Source organism: Orcinus orca, chromosome 18 (assembly GCF_937001465.1).
Source record: "Orcinus orca chromosome 18, mOrcOrc1.1, whole genome shotgun sequence".
NCBI classification, from domain to species: Eukaryota; Metazoa; Chordata; class Mammalia; order Artiodactyla; family Delphinidae; genus Orcinus; species Orcinus orca.
The window spans coordinates 4,866,720-4,882,422 of record NC_064576.1 but is presented as its reverse complement, the minus strand read 5'-3'; the positions used below and the strand labels follow the sequence as shown (position 1 = coordinate 4,882,422).

The 15,703-nt window shown below is 40.7% G+C and overlaps 1 long non-coding RNA gene across 1 annotated transcript in view; it reads left to right on the top strand.

Moving 5' to 3' along the window:
- The window catches only part of LOC117202780 (uncharacterized), a 431,485-nt gene that overhangs the window by 364,446 nt on the left and 51,336 nt on the right, over window positions 1-15,703 (top strand). The window contains exons 6-9 of the long non-coding RNA XR_007473247.1: window positions 1,149-1,225; window positions 4,038-4,758; window positions 4,924-4,974; window positions 10,401-10,483. This is a non-coding gene — a long non-coding RNA (uncharacterized LOC117202780). The remainder of the gene's footprint in view (window positions 1-1,148; window positions 1,226-4,037; window positions 4,759-4,923; window positions 4,975-10,400; window positions 10,484-15,703) is intronic.

The following is a 15,703-nucleotide window of genomic DNA, read 5'->3' as shown; positions in this document are numbered from 1 at the left end:
AATTTAATGCAGCTACCATTTAAGTTCATCTGCACACCGGGATTTACACGATCTCATGTAATCAGCACTATAATCTAGTGAGTTGGGCACTAAAAGCTCACACGAACTGGAGGAACCCGAGGGTGAGAAAGGTAATGTGGCTGTTGAGGGTCACAGAGTTCCTGACGACCACGTGCAGCTCTATGTCCCCCAGGGCACAGCAGCGTCAGAGCCCAGGCCCAATGGGGAGGTATTGGAAACTGACGTGGAATCTACAATCGTCCCTGAGAATTTCAAATGTAGTTTGGTTTGGCTGGTTGTGACCTGAAAAGCAAGTGAAAACTAGACCAGGCTTTGTCCCTATTCTCATTTCTTCATTGTTCATTTCCTGCTAAATTTTCCAGTTCTGCTAGTAACTTTCTGTGTATTTTCAGTCACCAGTTTAGAGATCTCATATCACAGTTCAAGCAGGAGCCATTGAAACAACTTAGAAGGGAAAGTGTAAATCTTTTCCCAGAAAGAGACCTATTTATAATTTTCTTTCTTGAAAATATTTAAGGGCTTATTTATGCTTTTGGATTCCTTTCTTCTGATGTGCATTTTTATATCACTCTTAGCAGATGGTATCAGGTCCAAGGCAATCTCTTTCTCCAGCTACCCCCAGGAGGCAAGCAAATAGGTACTGAATCACACTTAAAGTTACCCACACCCTGGCTTTCTTAAGTCTTTTACTCATTACTGTGATTTAACAATGAGGAAATGAGATAAATCCTAGTCCAAGCATATAGCAGCGTGTGCACCAAGATGAACAGAGTGGACTTATCAAGGTATCAAGTCCTCAAACGCACAGAGCATCACAGAGAAGAATCTCTAATTGTTCTTCCAAGGAGGTGAGGGTCTGAAACCAAGAAGGAATCAGTGTTTTTGAGGAATCCTTGACTAGTTCAGGGGTGGGGAGAATAAAGGTAAGCTCAAATCACAAATGTAGTGCAACTACTGGGACTAGAGATTTATTTTTCTATCAAGTTGAATTTAGACCTGTTACATTTCTTATAATAGTTTATTGCACTGAGATATCAGTTTAGCTCAGATCCAGAAACGTGGAGAGTAGGTTGATTTTTTTCAAAATAATTACTTCATAATTTTTCTCACATCGTCTTTGTTCCCAGGTGATAAACGTATTTCTGACAGAAACCTGTATTTCATCTTTGAATCTCCAATCGCCTGGCACAGAACTAGACAGACAGTAAGTGCTACAAAAGGTTTGTTGAATGGATGCACGAATAAGGCAAATATCAAGGTAAAATTCCAAGAACGTGAAGCCAGATGACCTTAAAGCCTCATTTACCGTCTACACTTCCATCCTAAGACAAAGCTCACGTGGTCTGTGGTCCTGCTTTTGTCTCCATCACTAACCCCACCCCTACCACAGCACACATAGAACAAAACCAAAAGAAGTTGAAAGATAAAGTTTATTAAGACACAGATAAAAAGAGTCTGAAATTTGACTGAATTGATCAGCTGGATTAAATAAAATAGGCAATATAGTAAACACCGATACAACAGTGAAACAGCAGCTTACTCTCTAGACTATAATTTTACTGCTTCCACCGTGTTGTAAAATGATGTTTCTCAAACTGTGACTGAGACCATCAATGGCTAAAGACATCAGGGTAAGGATTGCAGTGGGCTTTTTAAAAAACTCACGGAAGAGCAGTGAAGTGTGGTCAAGAGGTAAAAGGAGATTGGGAGTTTGGGGTTGACAGGTACACACCGCTGTATTTACAATAGATAACCGACAAGACCTACCGTATAGCACAGGGAACTCTGCTCAGTACTCTGGAATAACCTAAATGGGAAAAGAATTTGGAAAAGAACAGATACATGTATATGTAGAACTGAATCACTTTGCTGTACACCTGAAACGAACACAACACTGTTTGTTAATCAACTGTGCTCCAATATAAAATAAAAAATTTAAAAAAAGAGGTAAAAGGAGAAAATTCATGAAACTTGATCCTTTTCTATATTTGTCAGTGACTAGGTCATGATCACATGATCCCTAGGTTTGAAAAACCCGGATATGGAGGAATGCTAAAATAAATGATGCTTTTAGAGTTAGGAAACTTACATTTTTTCTAGATAAAAGACACAGGCGTTTTCTGCCTGATCATCTTCGGCAGACCACAGCTAAGCTCTGACAACTTGCTAGCAAACCGATTCTGTGAAATCACTGACTTGGTGTGACTATCGGCATAGCCTCACCATATAGAAGTCACCGCTGGGCTTCCCTGGTGGCGCAGTGGTTGAGAGCCCGCCTGCCGCTGCAGGGAACGCGGGTTCGTGCCCCGGTCCGGGAAGATCCCACATGCCGCAGAGCGGCTGGGCCCGTGAGCCATGGCCGCTGAGCCTGCGCGTCCGGAGCCTGTGCTTCACAACGGGAGAGGCCACAGTGAGAGGCCCGCGTACCGCAAAACAAAAGTCACTGCCTTTCCGGTGGCATTTTTTTTAAATACTGTAAAACATCGCTAGTTGCAGGAAGGTCAGGCTGATTCAATCCTTTCACAGAAAAGCCTGTTCTGTTAAAAGATCACATGAAAAGAAAAGCACCTTCGTTCCATTCTCACCCCTTGGCTCTCGGCTGGCAGGGGGAGGCTTAGTGCATCTGTTAAGCGCTTCACAGAATAGCGTGGAAGTGACTGCCAGAGGCACACTGCTGGTTTGAATGCAGATTGTGGCCGGAATGGCTTAACAAGAATTCATTGACCTTTGCTGCCAAAAATGTTCATTCATTACCCTTCATTTTCTTAGAAGACCCATTTTCACATAGCTTGCTATTAAATATGCTCTGTCTGCGTTTCCTTTATGATTTTGTTATTTATGTTAATAGTATTTAGTCGGTATACATGTACTTGTTCGTTCGTTCATTCATTCACCTTCATTGAATTTTGACAATGTTCCAAGTTCTGTGTTTAGATGCCAGGGAATAAGGAGGCATGGTTTCTGCCTGTTAGGAATTTCGCAGTTCAGTGGGGAAGAAAGACGAGCGGATGAATCGTTACAGTAGAGTGTGGTGAGTTTCTTGATAGGGTGCTATGACATTGCTGAGAAGGGATATTAAGATTAGACCAGGTTGGGCTTCCCTGGTGGCGCAGTGGTTGAGAGTCTGCCTGCCGACGCAGGGGACACGGGTTCGTGCCCCAGTGCGGGAAGATCCCACATGCCGCGGAGCGGCTGGGCCCGTGAGCCATGGCCGCTGAGCCTGCGCGTCCGGAGCCTGTGCTCCGCAACGGGAGAGGCCACAACAGTGAGAAGCCCGCATACCGCAAAATAAAATAAAATAAAACAAGATTAGACCAGGCGTCAGGGAAAGTTACCCTGAACAGATGATAACTGAGTTGAGAACTGAAGGATGAAGAGTTGCTAGCCATGTGAAGAAGCAGATAATCGATGGGGTTCAAGGTGGTGGAGTGGCCAAAGGAAGACCAGAAGGGTCAGACCATTTAGAATATACCCCGCCCAAGAAGTCACCCTCAGGCCACCTTCTCACAATGGCCTGCTAACTGGTTTCCTTGACTCCAGTTTCCCTACTGTTTATCCCGCACTCCACGAGCGATTTAAGATCTCAAGGCTCTGTTTTCATCTAATTATTTCCCTCAGGGATGGAAGATAAATGTTATTCTAACAGCTAAGATCTCCCCCAACCATCGGCCCATATCTCTTTCTAACTTGTCTCCTCCTATTCTCACGTATGAATTACATTCATCACTGATGCTGGTTCCTTGACTGCCCTTATTTCTGTTCTTTCCTCACATTCAATTAACCTAAACCTTGCATCAGAGAATGTAGAGATAATTAAATATGTCAATTCTTTACCCTCTTCCTAGCTAAAATTTTGGCTCTGTCTGTACCCAACCCCTAGTTCCATCCCTTTTGTTTCAGGGGAAAAGACATATTTTCTCTTTCATCTTCCTGACCTTTACTATATGTGCTCCCTATGGATTTGTTCTCTCTCTCTCTCTCTCTCTCTCTCTCCCCCTCTCTCTGTGTTTTACTAGGTGATTTCATCCATATCTGTGGCTTCAATTACTATTCAATGACTGACGAATCCAGAAGCAATGTCTAGCTAAGACTTACCACCTAAGATCCCAATCTGCAGCTGCAGCTGCCCACTAGACCCACAACCTTATTCTAGGAAACACTGAGACTGGAATTAGTCCTACTCTTCAGCTTGAAGGAAATCATTTTAATTACATAGAAATCGATTCGTCAACTTTTATTCATGCAATAATAAATGGTTAGGCTTCCCTGGTAGCTCCGTGGTTAAGAATCTGCCTGCCAACGCAGGGGACACGGGTTTGAGCCCTTGTCCGGGAGGATCCCACATGCCGCGGAGCAACTAAGCCCGTGTGCCACAACTACTGAGCCTGCGCTCTATAGCCCGCGAGCCACAGCTACTGAGCCCATGCGCCACAACTAATGAAGCCCACGTGCCTAGAGCCTGTGCTCCGCGGCAAGAGAAGCCAATGCAATGAGAAGCCCACGCACCTCAACGAAGAGTAGAGCCCGCTCGCCGCAACTAGAGAAAGCCCGTGCGCATCAACAAAGACCCAGCACAGCCAAAAATAAATAAATAAACTTTATAAATGTATAAATAAATGGCCATCAATGCCAGTGGAGTCCTGAGATCCAAGAATATGTGCTGTACACGCTTTTCAGTCTCATGGAATCCTCCTGACAGCTCTGTGTGGTGGTGTGATTGTTATTTTCACTTGACAGGTAAGTCATTAGTATTTGAGAGGTAAAGTTATAATTTCCTCCAGGCCAAAGGGCTCCTACTTAACAAATCCAGTTACAAACAGATGTCTAAGTATACTTCAAAATCCTTGCTTTTAAATACCTCATATACTGCTTTCAAATAGAAATGCTTTTTTTTTTTTAAAGCATTGTGCAGTAACCTGTGTTCATCTCATTCATCTCATCTCATCACAACAGGTAAATATGTTGTTTATTCTCCTGTTTTGCCAACTAGAAGCTAGAAGGCAAGGAACATGAGGAGAAGCTCTCAAATTAAGTGTGTTCACACAGTGAATGGCAGATCCAGGAATTAAACTCAAACGTAGTAGTGCACGTTATATCACATAGTGAAACAGCACAGGCTACCAAAGTGAAATCGTAAAAATCAGACTCTTGCTTCTGAATATGTATTTCAAACTTTAATAAAGTTTGAAGACTGTCTACAATATTGATATTAAACTATTATTTACTGTAGTTTTACTAAACTCATAGAAGCAGGAACTAGTAATTCTCAAAGTCACTAATGAAGCTTGCCTTTCTCTTTTTAGTATTATTCTAAAATGAGCATCCTTAGGAATTATTCTCTTTTCATACATTATGAAGCTACCACTCATCCGTGATCTGTTATCTGTGATGACAAAATGAACTATTACTGCACAGTTTGTTTTTTTCCCTAGAATGAGAGCTTATTGCTGAGACAGCTCCCACGAACAGGCAGATAACACAGGCTTCAAATGACAGAAAGAGCAAAACCCAACATATAAAATGCCTTACAAACTTAAGCAAAGAAAGATAATTTTTTTCCTGAATAATAGAAGGTCATGAAAAGAAACAGTATTATGTTGATTGCTTAAGGTCAATCTAGAGACATGGGATTTTATCCTTGCGGACAAAGATCTCTACCCTGATCCTATGAACTCTCTCACTGGGTCGTAGTAAAAAAAGTCTTATCCCATGTTGTTGACAAATCAAAAAAAACACACAAAAAAATCTCTAAAGAAGTAATGCTAAGTGACAGAGTAAACAGGAAGAAGATAAAATGATAAATGTTAAAGTTGATAAACTCTTGAGGTGATGGATGTTAAAATTTATGGAAAAGTTCCTAGTTCTTTTCAAAGACCAATACAAAGTGGTACGATTTCTCAATTTTCCCCCAGAAGTGATAGACTTAAGAAACATAGGTAGTAGCAAATATAAGCTTTCATCAGTATTTGTTATCACTTTTGTTCCCAAAGAAAACATTGTTACAATTCCCTAATTGAGAGTCCCTGGCTGACTTCACTCTTGGCTGGTAATTGGGACTCTGCCACAGGCCAATAGCTCCGGACAGACAGCTTCTGCTGTTGAAGGAGTGACCCCTGGTACTGAGCTGGACATCTGACAGGTTCTCACAAACACATTTCAGTACAGCTTCATAGTTAGCTCCCTGGCTTTGTCTAAATACATCGTGTAACCAAATCATCCTTAGACACGAAGTTCTGTGCTCCTGACTCTTTCTCATTTTAAAGTCATGTCTCCCTGTCTTGACTGTGGGTCACGTGGTCTCACTGTGCTGTATGCAATACCGTGTTAGCAATTTGAAATGTGATTTAAGGAGAGGTGATAAAATCTTCCTTGAAAGCTGTTCTTGAGTCTCTTCTCAGAAATATTGAATTTAGATACTGATTGATAAATAAGAAAGTCCCAGTGTCCTGTCTGAAGTAGTTTGGGACGTAGAACTGAAAGAAAATTTGTGAAAAGTGTTGTAGTATGCACTTAGGTAACAATTGATTGAAATACATCTTTCTAAAACCCTTATCACATCAAATTAAATTTGAAATGTAAGCATTCAATTTCACAAAAGCTCAAGTTTTTCCTTTTAAAAATTATCTCTAATAATTTATTATGACTTAATATCCAAAATGTCAGTCATGATGATATGCCCTTGGAATCTCTAATACTTACATTTAGAAAACAATTATCTGCTCAATAGTTATGGTCTTTAGAAAAAATGTGAGCCCTCACATATAAAATAATTATCCCACAAAACCTGTACACCTTGGGTTAGTGATTATTATGTTTTAAAGACGTTTGATTCATTTGGGAATCTGATTAATGGGATAAACCTATCCTTAGAAAGGTTCTCCTTTGAATTCCTACTTTTTTTTTTTTTAAGTCAAGTTCCATGGGCTAATCAGTGTTTAAACCTTTATCTACCCATCCTTTGGTCATTCAGTTGTGGTTCTGCTAAGCAGCCATTGCTCTTACCAGCCATGGAGAACCATCCTTTAAGAGGTCTCTCTTTACTGCCTCAGAATAAAGAAAGCTGACACAAGTCTGGAGGTATCTCTCTGTAGCCTGCGTGATAACATTACAACAAAAGGCCATCCTAAAATATAGAGTACACAGTCCATTTCTAGCCTAGAAAGATGAATTCTTTTGAGAAGTTCAAACTAGCCTTGCCATTAGCTACTAGTACAGTTAATAACAGGATTTATTCACATTTAGCTCATCAAAGCAAAATGGTGACTACTATTTATTGAGAACCATTTATGTTATGAGTGCTTCATATATATCATCTGGGATTTCCAAGACATTCCATCAGAGTAGTTGGTATCATACCTATTTCATAGATGGGGAGCTAGGCTCTGAAAGATCTAAGTAACTCACTCAAAATCACAGTTCGTAACTGTTTGAGATAGGATTTACTCCCAGGACCATGATGTTACAAAGGCCAGTCTCAAAAGCATCCTGATAACTTGACAGTATTTGAGAGGTGGCTAAATGGTTGTCTTAGGCAGGGTTTTCCATGCAATTATGGAGGCTGGCAAGTCCGAAATCTACAGAGCAGGCCAGCAGGATAGGAACTCAAGGAAAAGTTAATGTTTCAGTCTTACATCCAAAGGCAGTCTGGAGACAGAATTCGTTCTTCCCTAGGGGACCTCAGCCTTTTCTCATAAGACCTTTAACTGGATGAAGCCTACCCAGATTTTGAAGAATAATCTGCTTTATTCAAAGTCAACTGACTTAATGTTAATTTCATTCAAAAACTACCTTCACAGTAACATCTAGACTGCTGTTTAACAAAGAACTGGGTACCGTGGTCTAGCCAGGTTGACATGTAAAATTAACCACCACAATGATCATTAGACAGGAATGTAGTAAAGTGTCAGGTATCTGATCGGTGATTGACAGTTTCAGGGCCTTTCTGAGGTTCCATGAGTTTGTTATTCTACCCATGAGGCAAAATGCAGGTGATATGAATGATTACAACCAAGCCAGGAGACATGTCCTCAAGGAGTTCACCATCAAATAAGACACTCACCAGGAACACAGAAAAATCCCATTAAAGATGAAGTTCATGAAGTGGCTTTCTTGATTCTTATAAATAGATAGTGGGCCCTTGCCAATGTGTTTTGGTCTTGACCTCTTTCCTGAGCCGCAGTGGCTGACCAGTTCTCAGGATAAGGAAGCAGAGATCAGAAAGGTCAATACCATTAGTCAACAGGACTGGGCCTGAACTGAGATGTGTTATCTGACTCCCAGTCCTTTTCCTGCTGTCTTGGCTTCTGCTTCTACTTTATCAGTCCAGTGCAGTTGGATTAACTGAATGATTCTGGGCGTGAAATCAAAATTTGTGTATAAGTCTGCCCTGGACTTCTAGTTGAATCCAGAGCTATTTAAACATTCTTGACCAAATAGTGACCCTCTTGTTTTAGGCTGTGTGCTTTTATTGCACGTTCAGTTTCAGGAGAAGAGTATGGGGAGTGGATAGTGAGGAAGGAAGAACTTGCGAAGAGAAGGTCGACTGTACAGACTCTGGTGTGACGGATGCTGCCATCAGAGGACCTTCACGTCCATGATCTAACCTTGACCTGTGATGCTCCCATGGAAGAGGGAGCTTGTTGCTTGGGACCCCTTGATGAGACCCAAACCTGGGAGTAACCCTGCATGCATTTCAAGTATCAAGTCAATTTTCAGCAAATATGATGAATATGCTCCCCTATCCTGGCCTGATCCAAAATTATTCTTCCAAGAAATCTCAGCCCAGTGGCTGGAAAATAAATGATCCTCTTTTATTCCTAACCAGATTTATTGTGCCACTTGGTTTACAGTCACTTCTTCTTGCTAAAGATCCCAAATCATGACCTGAAGAACAGCAGCAAAATTTTATTAGTAAGACTTTTAATAAACATTTTAAATTTACTTTTAAAATAAGACATTAAAAATCAAGCCAGTCGTCTGAAAAATAAATCAGCCCCCAGCACCTTAGTGTTTCCAATGTAAAGATAAGATTTCAAAAACCAACTTACTTAAAAATCCGAACAGAAACTTCACACCTGCAGATCATCTTAGAAATGTGCAAAATGCAGACACATTTTTAACAAATATAGAAATAACATCCACACATTAGAAATAGAAACTGAGAAACATGAAATCTTACAAACTTGCAATAAACTTTAGAGATGAAAAAAGTATATGGCCCCCAAAAGAACAGATCGGTGACTTTTTATCATTCTAATGCTAAGATGAGAAGACATTTACTATCTTTTCTAACACATTAATTTTTACATGAAGACATTTCAAAAATCCCTTGACTGAAAATATAAATTTAAAACATTAAAGATTTTTCTTAGGAAGGAGGTTTTGCTTTTGCAAAACTTGAATGCTGAGATTAATTGCATTAATTCCATGACATTATCCTATTTTATATTAACCTGCTCCTAACCTCTGACCTCATAACCATCATGGCGATTATAAGAGAATTGTTGAGCACCCAAGTGTAGTTAGCAAGAAATAATTAGAAAGCAATATATGATCAAGTATTAAGTAGTGTGTTAAAGTCTCTGAATGCAGCAGCCGTTTAGTTGAAGAGAGGCCAGTGGGAACAACCGGGGGAAATCATGGTAAATTCAGAATCTTCACAAAGGAAATGAAGTGTGCGTTGGATTCAACTGGCATATATAGATACAGCAACAAACTTCGTGTTCGTTAGGCTTTCAGTAAATAACAAGTGGAAAAAATGTTTTTTCAGTTTTTCAAAGTCATATGTGTATTTTATGGTTTGGTAATGCTAACCTAAGGATTAATACTATGATCACTCAAATAAAATTTAAGGGAAAGCAGTAAATAATCTTCAGTACTTCTTCATTAGCCGGAAACTTTCAAACACCAGCTAGTCAGCAATCTGTTTTTATTACCCAGATGTCCTTTATCTTGCTCCCATTTTTCATCCCCCTTGTCTTGCCCCGAGGCTGGCCCACCATACAGCTCCAGCGGGCAGTGTTCTCTCATGTTCCAGTGGGTGGTGCCCTTGGACTCCCTTGAGTGGAGCCCCCGGGGCAATCCTGGGGAACTGATTCTCGTCCTTATCATTCCTTTTATCTGGTCACCTCCTTTCTGATGTTTTTCCATTCAAATCCACCTCCTAAACGGACACAATAATTATTTTCTAAAATTCGAATCTGACAGTTCTAATTCCTTATGTCACTCATTCCTTCCTTCATTTATTGATTCATCAAAAAAGTACCAAATTCCCCAGTACTCACAGTTTTTTATAAGAACCAGTGTACCTCTCAAAATTTTAAACTGCATGTCATAGCTTTTTTACTTCATTTCAACAAATATTTGATTATTATATATAGGAACCATAGCCGATCCAGGAACACTCAGAACCTTCTTGTTGGGACCACCCCACCTCTCCAGACGCCCAGCTGTTCTTCACCTGGTAGGTGAAGAATTTTCACTTTTTAAGAATTTTCAGCTATTTCCTGTAAGCTGCTAGGCTGTTTTCTGACTCACAGCTTTAACATCTGCTATTACTTCTGCCTGAAGTTTCTTTTCTGTCTTTTCATCCGTCATGACCCACTAAAACATCTATGAAGCCAAACTGCAGGAGGGCAGGGGTTCTTTAAAAAATTTTTTTTATTAAAAAATTTTTAATTAGATTTTAAAAGTTTTTATTTATTATTTTTAATTTTTTAGTTGAAAAAAGTTTTTTTAAGAAGTTCTTGTTCTTTGTTCCCTGAGATATTAAAAGCACCTAGAACAGTGCTTGGCACATGGTAGACACTCAATGAATCTTTGTTGAGAGAGAAACCTTCAAGATGGCAGAGGTGGGCTTCCCTGGTGGCGCAGTGGTTGAGAGTCCGCCTGCCAATGCAGGGGACAAGGGTTCGTGCCCCAGTCTGGAAAGATCCCACATGCCGCGGAGCGGCTAGGCCCGTAAGCCATGGCTGCTGAGCCTGCGTGTCCGGAGCCTGTGCTCCGCAACGGGAGAGGCCACAACAGTGAGAGGCCTGCGTACCGCAAAAAAAAAAAAAAAAAAAAAAGATGGCAGAGGAGTAAGACATGGAGATCACCTTCCTCCCCACAAATACATCAGAAATACATCTACATGTGGAACAACTCCTACAGAACACCTACTGAACATTGGCAGAAGACCTCAGACCTCCCAAAAGGCAAGAAACTTCCCAGGTACCTGGGTAGGGCAAAAGAAAAAAGGAAAACAGAGAGAAAAGAATAGGGCGGGGACTTGAACCAGTGGGAGGGAGCTGTGAAGGAGGAAAAGTTTCCACACACTAGGAAGGCCCTTCATGGATGGAGACTGTGGGTGGCAGAGGGGGGGAGCTTCGGAGCCATGGAGGAGAGCGCAGCAACAGGGGTGTGGAGGGCAAAGCAGAGAGATTCCCACACAGAGGATTGGTGCCGACCAGCACTCACCAGCCCAGGAGGCTTGTCTGCTCACCTGCTGGGGGGGGTAGGGGCTGGGAGCTGAGGTTCGGGCTTTGGAGGTCCGACACCAGGGAGAGGACTGGGGTTGGCTGCGTGAACACAGCCTGAAGGGAGTTAGTGCACCACAGCTAGCCGGGAGGGAGTCCAGGAAAAAGTCTGGACCTGCCTAAGAGGCAAGAGACCAGTGTTTCGGGGTGCGCAAGGAGAGGGGATTCTGAGCACCACTTAAATGAGCTCCAGAGATGGGCTCAAGCCACGGCTATCAGTGTGGACACCAAAGACAGGCGTGAGACGCTAAGGCTGCTGCTGCCGCCACCAAGAAGCCTGTGTGCAAGCACAGGTCACTCTCCACACCTCCCCTCCTGGGAGTCGGTGCAGCCCGCCACTGCCAGGTCCCGCGATCCAGGGACAACTTCCCCAGAAGAACACGCGGCGTGCCTCAAGCTGATGCAGCATCACGCCAGCATCTACCGCCGCAGGGTCACCCCTCATTCCATACCCCTCCCTTTCCCCGGCCTGAGTGAGCCAGAGCCCCCTAATCAGCTGCTCCTTTAACCCCGTCCTGTCTGAGTGAAGAACAGATGCCGTCAGGCGACCTACATGCAGAGTCAGGGCCAAATCCAAAGCTGAACCCCAGGAGCTGTGCGAACAAAGAAGAGAAAGGGAAATCTCTCCCAGCAGCCTCAGGAGCAGCGGATTGAATCTCCACAATCAACTCGATGTACCTGCATCTGTGGAATACCTGAATAGACAATGAATCATCCCAAAATTGACACGGTGGACTTTGGGAGCAACTGTAGACTTGGGGTTTGCTTTCGGCATCCAATTTGTTTCTGGTTTTATGTTTATCTTAGTTTAGTATTTAGAGTTTATTATCATTGGTAGATTTGTTTATTCATTTGATTGCTCTCTTCCTTTTATATATATATATAGATATATATATATATTTTCCTTTTTCTCTTTTTGTGAATGTGTATGTGTATGCTTCTTTGTGTGATTTTGTCTGTATAGCTTTTCTTTCACATTGGTCCTAGGGTTGGTGCCTAGGGTTCTGTCTGACCATTTTGGTTTTTGTGGGTTTTTTTGTATAGTTTTTAGCACTTGTTATCATTGGTGGATTTGTATTATGCTTTGGTTGCTGTCTTCTTTCTTTCTTGCTTTTTATTTTTAATTTTTTTATTTTTAATAATTTTTTTATTTTAACAACTATTTTCTTTCTTTCTTTCTTTCTCTCTCTCTTTCTTTCTTTCTTTCTTTCTTTCTTTCTTTCTCTCTTTCTACCTTCTCTTCTGAGCTGTGTAGCTGACAGGGATTTGGTGTTCCGGCCAGGTGTCAGGACACTGCTTCTGAGGTGGGAGGCTGAGTTCAGGACATTGGTCCACCAGAGACATTCCAGCTCCACATAGTCACAAATGGCAAATGCTCTCCCAGAGATCTCCATCTCAATGCTAAAACCCAGCTCCTCTCAATGACCAGCAAGCTACAGTGCTGGACATCCTATACCAAACAACTAGCAAGACAGGAACACAACCCCACCCATTAGCAGAGAGGCTGCCTAAAATCATAATAAGTCCACAGACACCCCAAAACACACCACCAGAAGTGGACCTGCCCACCAGAAAGACAAGATCCAGCCTCACCCACAGAACACAGGCACCAGTCCTCTCCACCAGAAAGCCTACAAAACCCACTGAACCAACCTTAGCCACTGGGTACAGACACCAAAAACAACGGGAAATATGAACCTGCAGCCTGCAAAAAGGAGACCCCAAACACAGTAAGATAAACAAAATGAGAAGACAGAAAAACACACAGCAGATGAAGGAGCAAGATAAAAACCCACCAGACCTAACAAAGGATGAGGAAATAGGCAGTCTACCTGAAAAAGAATTCAGAGTAATGATAGTAAAGATGATCCAAAATCCTGGAAATAGAATGGAGAAAATACAAGAAACGTTTAACAAGGAGCTAGAAGAACTAAACAGCAAACAAACAATGATAACACAAAAAATGAAATTAAAAATTCCCTGGAAGGAATCAATAGCAGAATAACTGAGGCAGAAGAACAGATAAGTGACCGGGAAGTGAAAATAGTGCAAATAACTACCACAGAGCAGAATAAAGAAAAAAGAATGAAAAGAATTGAGGACAGTCTCAGAGACCTCTGGGACAACACTTAACGCACCAACATTCAAATTATAGGGGTCCCAGAAGAAGAAGAGAAAAAGAAAGGGACTGAGAAAATATTTGAAGAGATTATAGTTGAAAACTCCCTAATATGGGAAAAGAAATAGTCAAGCCCAGGAAGCACAGAGAGTCCCATACAGGAAAAATCCAAGGAGAAACATGCCAAAACACATATTAATCAAACTATCAAAAATTAAATACAAAGAAAAAATATTAAAAGCAGCAAGGGAAAACCAACAAATAACATACAAGGCAATCCCCATAAAGTTAACAGCTGATCTTTCAGCAGAAACTCTACAAGCCAGAAGGGAGTGGAAGGACATAATTAAAGTGATGAAAGGGAAAAACCTACAACCAAAATTACTCTACCCAGCTAGGATCTCATTCAGATTTGACGGAGAAATTTAAACCTTTACAGACAAGCAAAAGCTAAGAGAATTCAGCACCACCAAACCAGCTTTACAACAAATGCTAAAGGAACTTCTCTAGGCAGGAAACATAAGAGAAGTAAAAGACCCCCAAACAATTAAGAAAATGGTAATAGGAACATACATATTGATAACTACCTTAAATGTAAATGGATGAAATGCTCCCACCAAAAGACACAGACTGGCTGAATGGATACAAAAACAAGACCTGTATATATGCTGTCTACAAGAGACCCACTTCAGACCTAGGGACACATACAGACTGAAAATTAGGGGATGGAAAAAGATATTCCAAGCAAATGGAAATCAAAAGAAAGCTGAAGTTGTAATTCTCATATCATAAAAAATAGACTTTAAAATAAAGACTATTACAAGTGACAAAGAAGTGCACTATGTAATAATCAAGGAATCAATCCAAGAAGAAGATATAACAATTATAAATATATATGCACCCAATATAGGAGCACCTCAATACATAAGGCAAATGCTAATGGCCATAAAAGGAGAAAACGACAGTAACACAATCATAGTAAGGGACTTTAACACCCCACTTTCACCAATGGACTGATCATCCCAAATGAAAATAGATAAGGAAACACAAGCTTTAAATGATACATTAATCAAGATGGACTTAATTGATATTTGTAGGACATTCCATGCAAAAACAACAGAATACACTTTCTTCTCAAGTGCTCATGGAACATTCTCCAGGATAGATCATATCTTGGGTCACAAATCAAGCCTTGGTAAATTTAAGAAAATTGAAATCATATCAAGTATCTTTTCTTACCCCAACACTACGAGACTAGATATCAATTACAGGGAAAAAATCTGGAAAAAATACAAACACATGGAGGCTAAACAATACACTACTAAATAACTAAGAGATCACTGAGGATATCAAAGAGGAAATAAAAAAATACCTAGAAACACATGACAGTGAAAACACGACAAAAAACCAATGTGATGCAGCAAAAGCAGTTCTAAGAGGGACGTTTATAGCAATACAATCCTACCTCAAGAAACAAACATCTCAAATAAACAATCTAACCTTACACCAAAAGCAATTAGAGAAAGAAGAACAAAAAAACCCCGAAGTTAGCAGAAGGAAATAAATCATAAAGATCACATCAGAAATAAATGAAAAAGAAATAAAGGAAACAATAGCAAAGATCAATAAAACTAAAAACTGGTTCTTTGAGAAGATCAACAAAATTGATAAACCATTAGCCAGACTCATCAAGAAAAAAAACGGGAAAGACTCAAATCAGTAGAATTAAAAATGAAAAAGAAGTAACAACTGACACTGCAGAAATACAAAGGATCATGAGAAATTACTACAAGCAACTATATGCCAATAAAATGGACAACCCTGAAGAAATGGACAAATTCTTATAAAAGCAGAATCTTCTGAGACTGAACCAGGAAGAAATGGAAAATATAAACAGACCAATCACAAGCACTGAAATTGAAACTGTGATTAAAAATCTTCCAACAAACAAAAGCCCAGGACCAGATGGCTTCACAGGCGAATTTTATCAAACATTTAGAGAAGAGCTAACACCTATCCTTCTCAAACTCTTCCAAAATATAGCAGA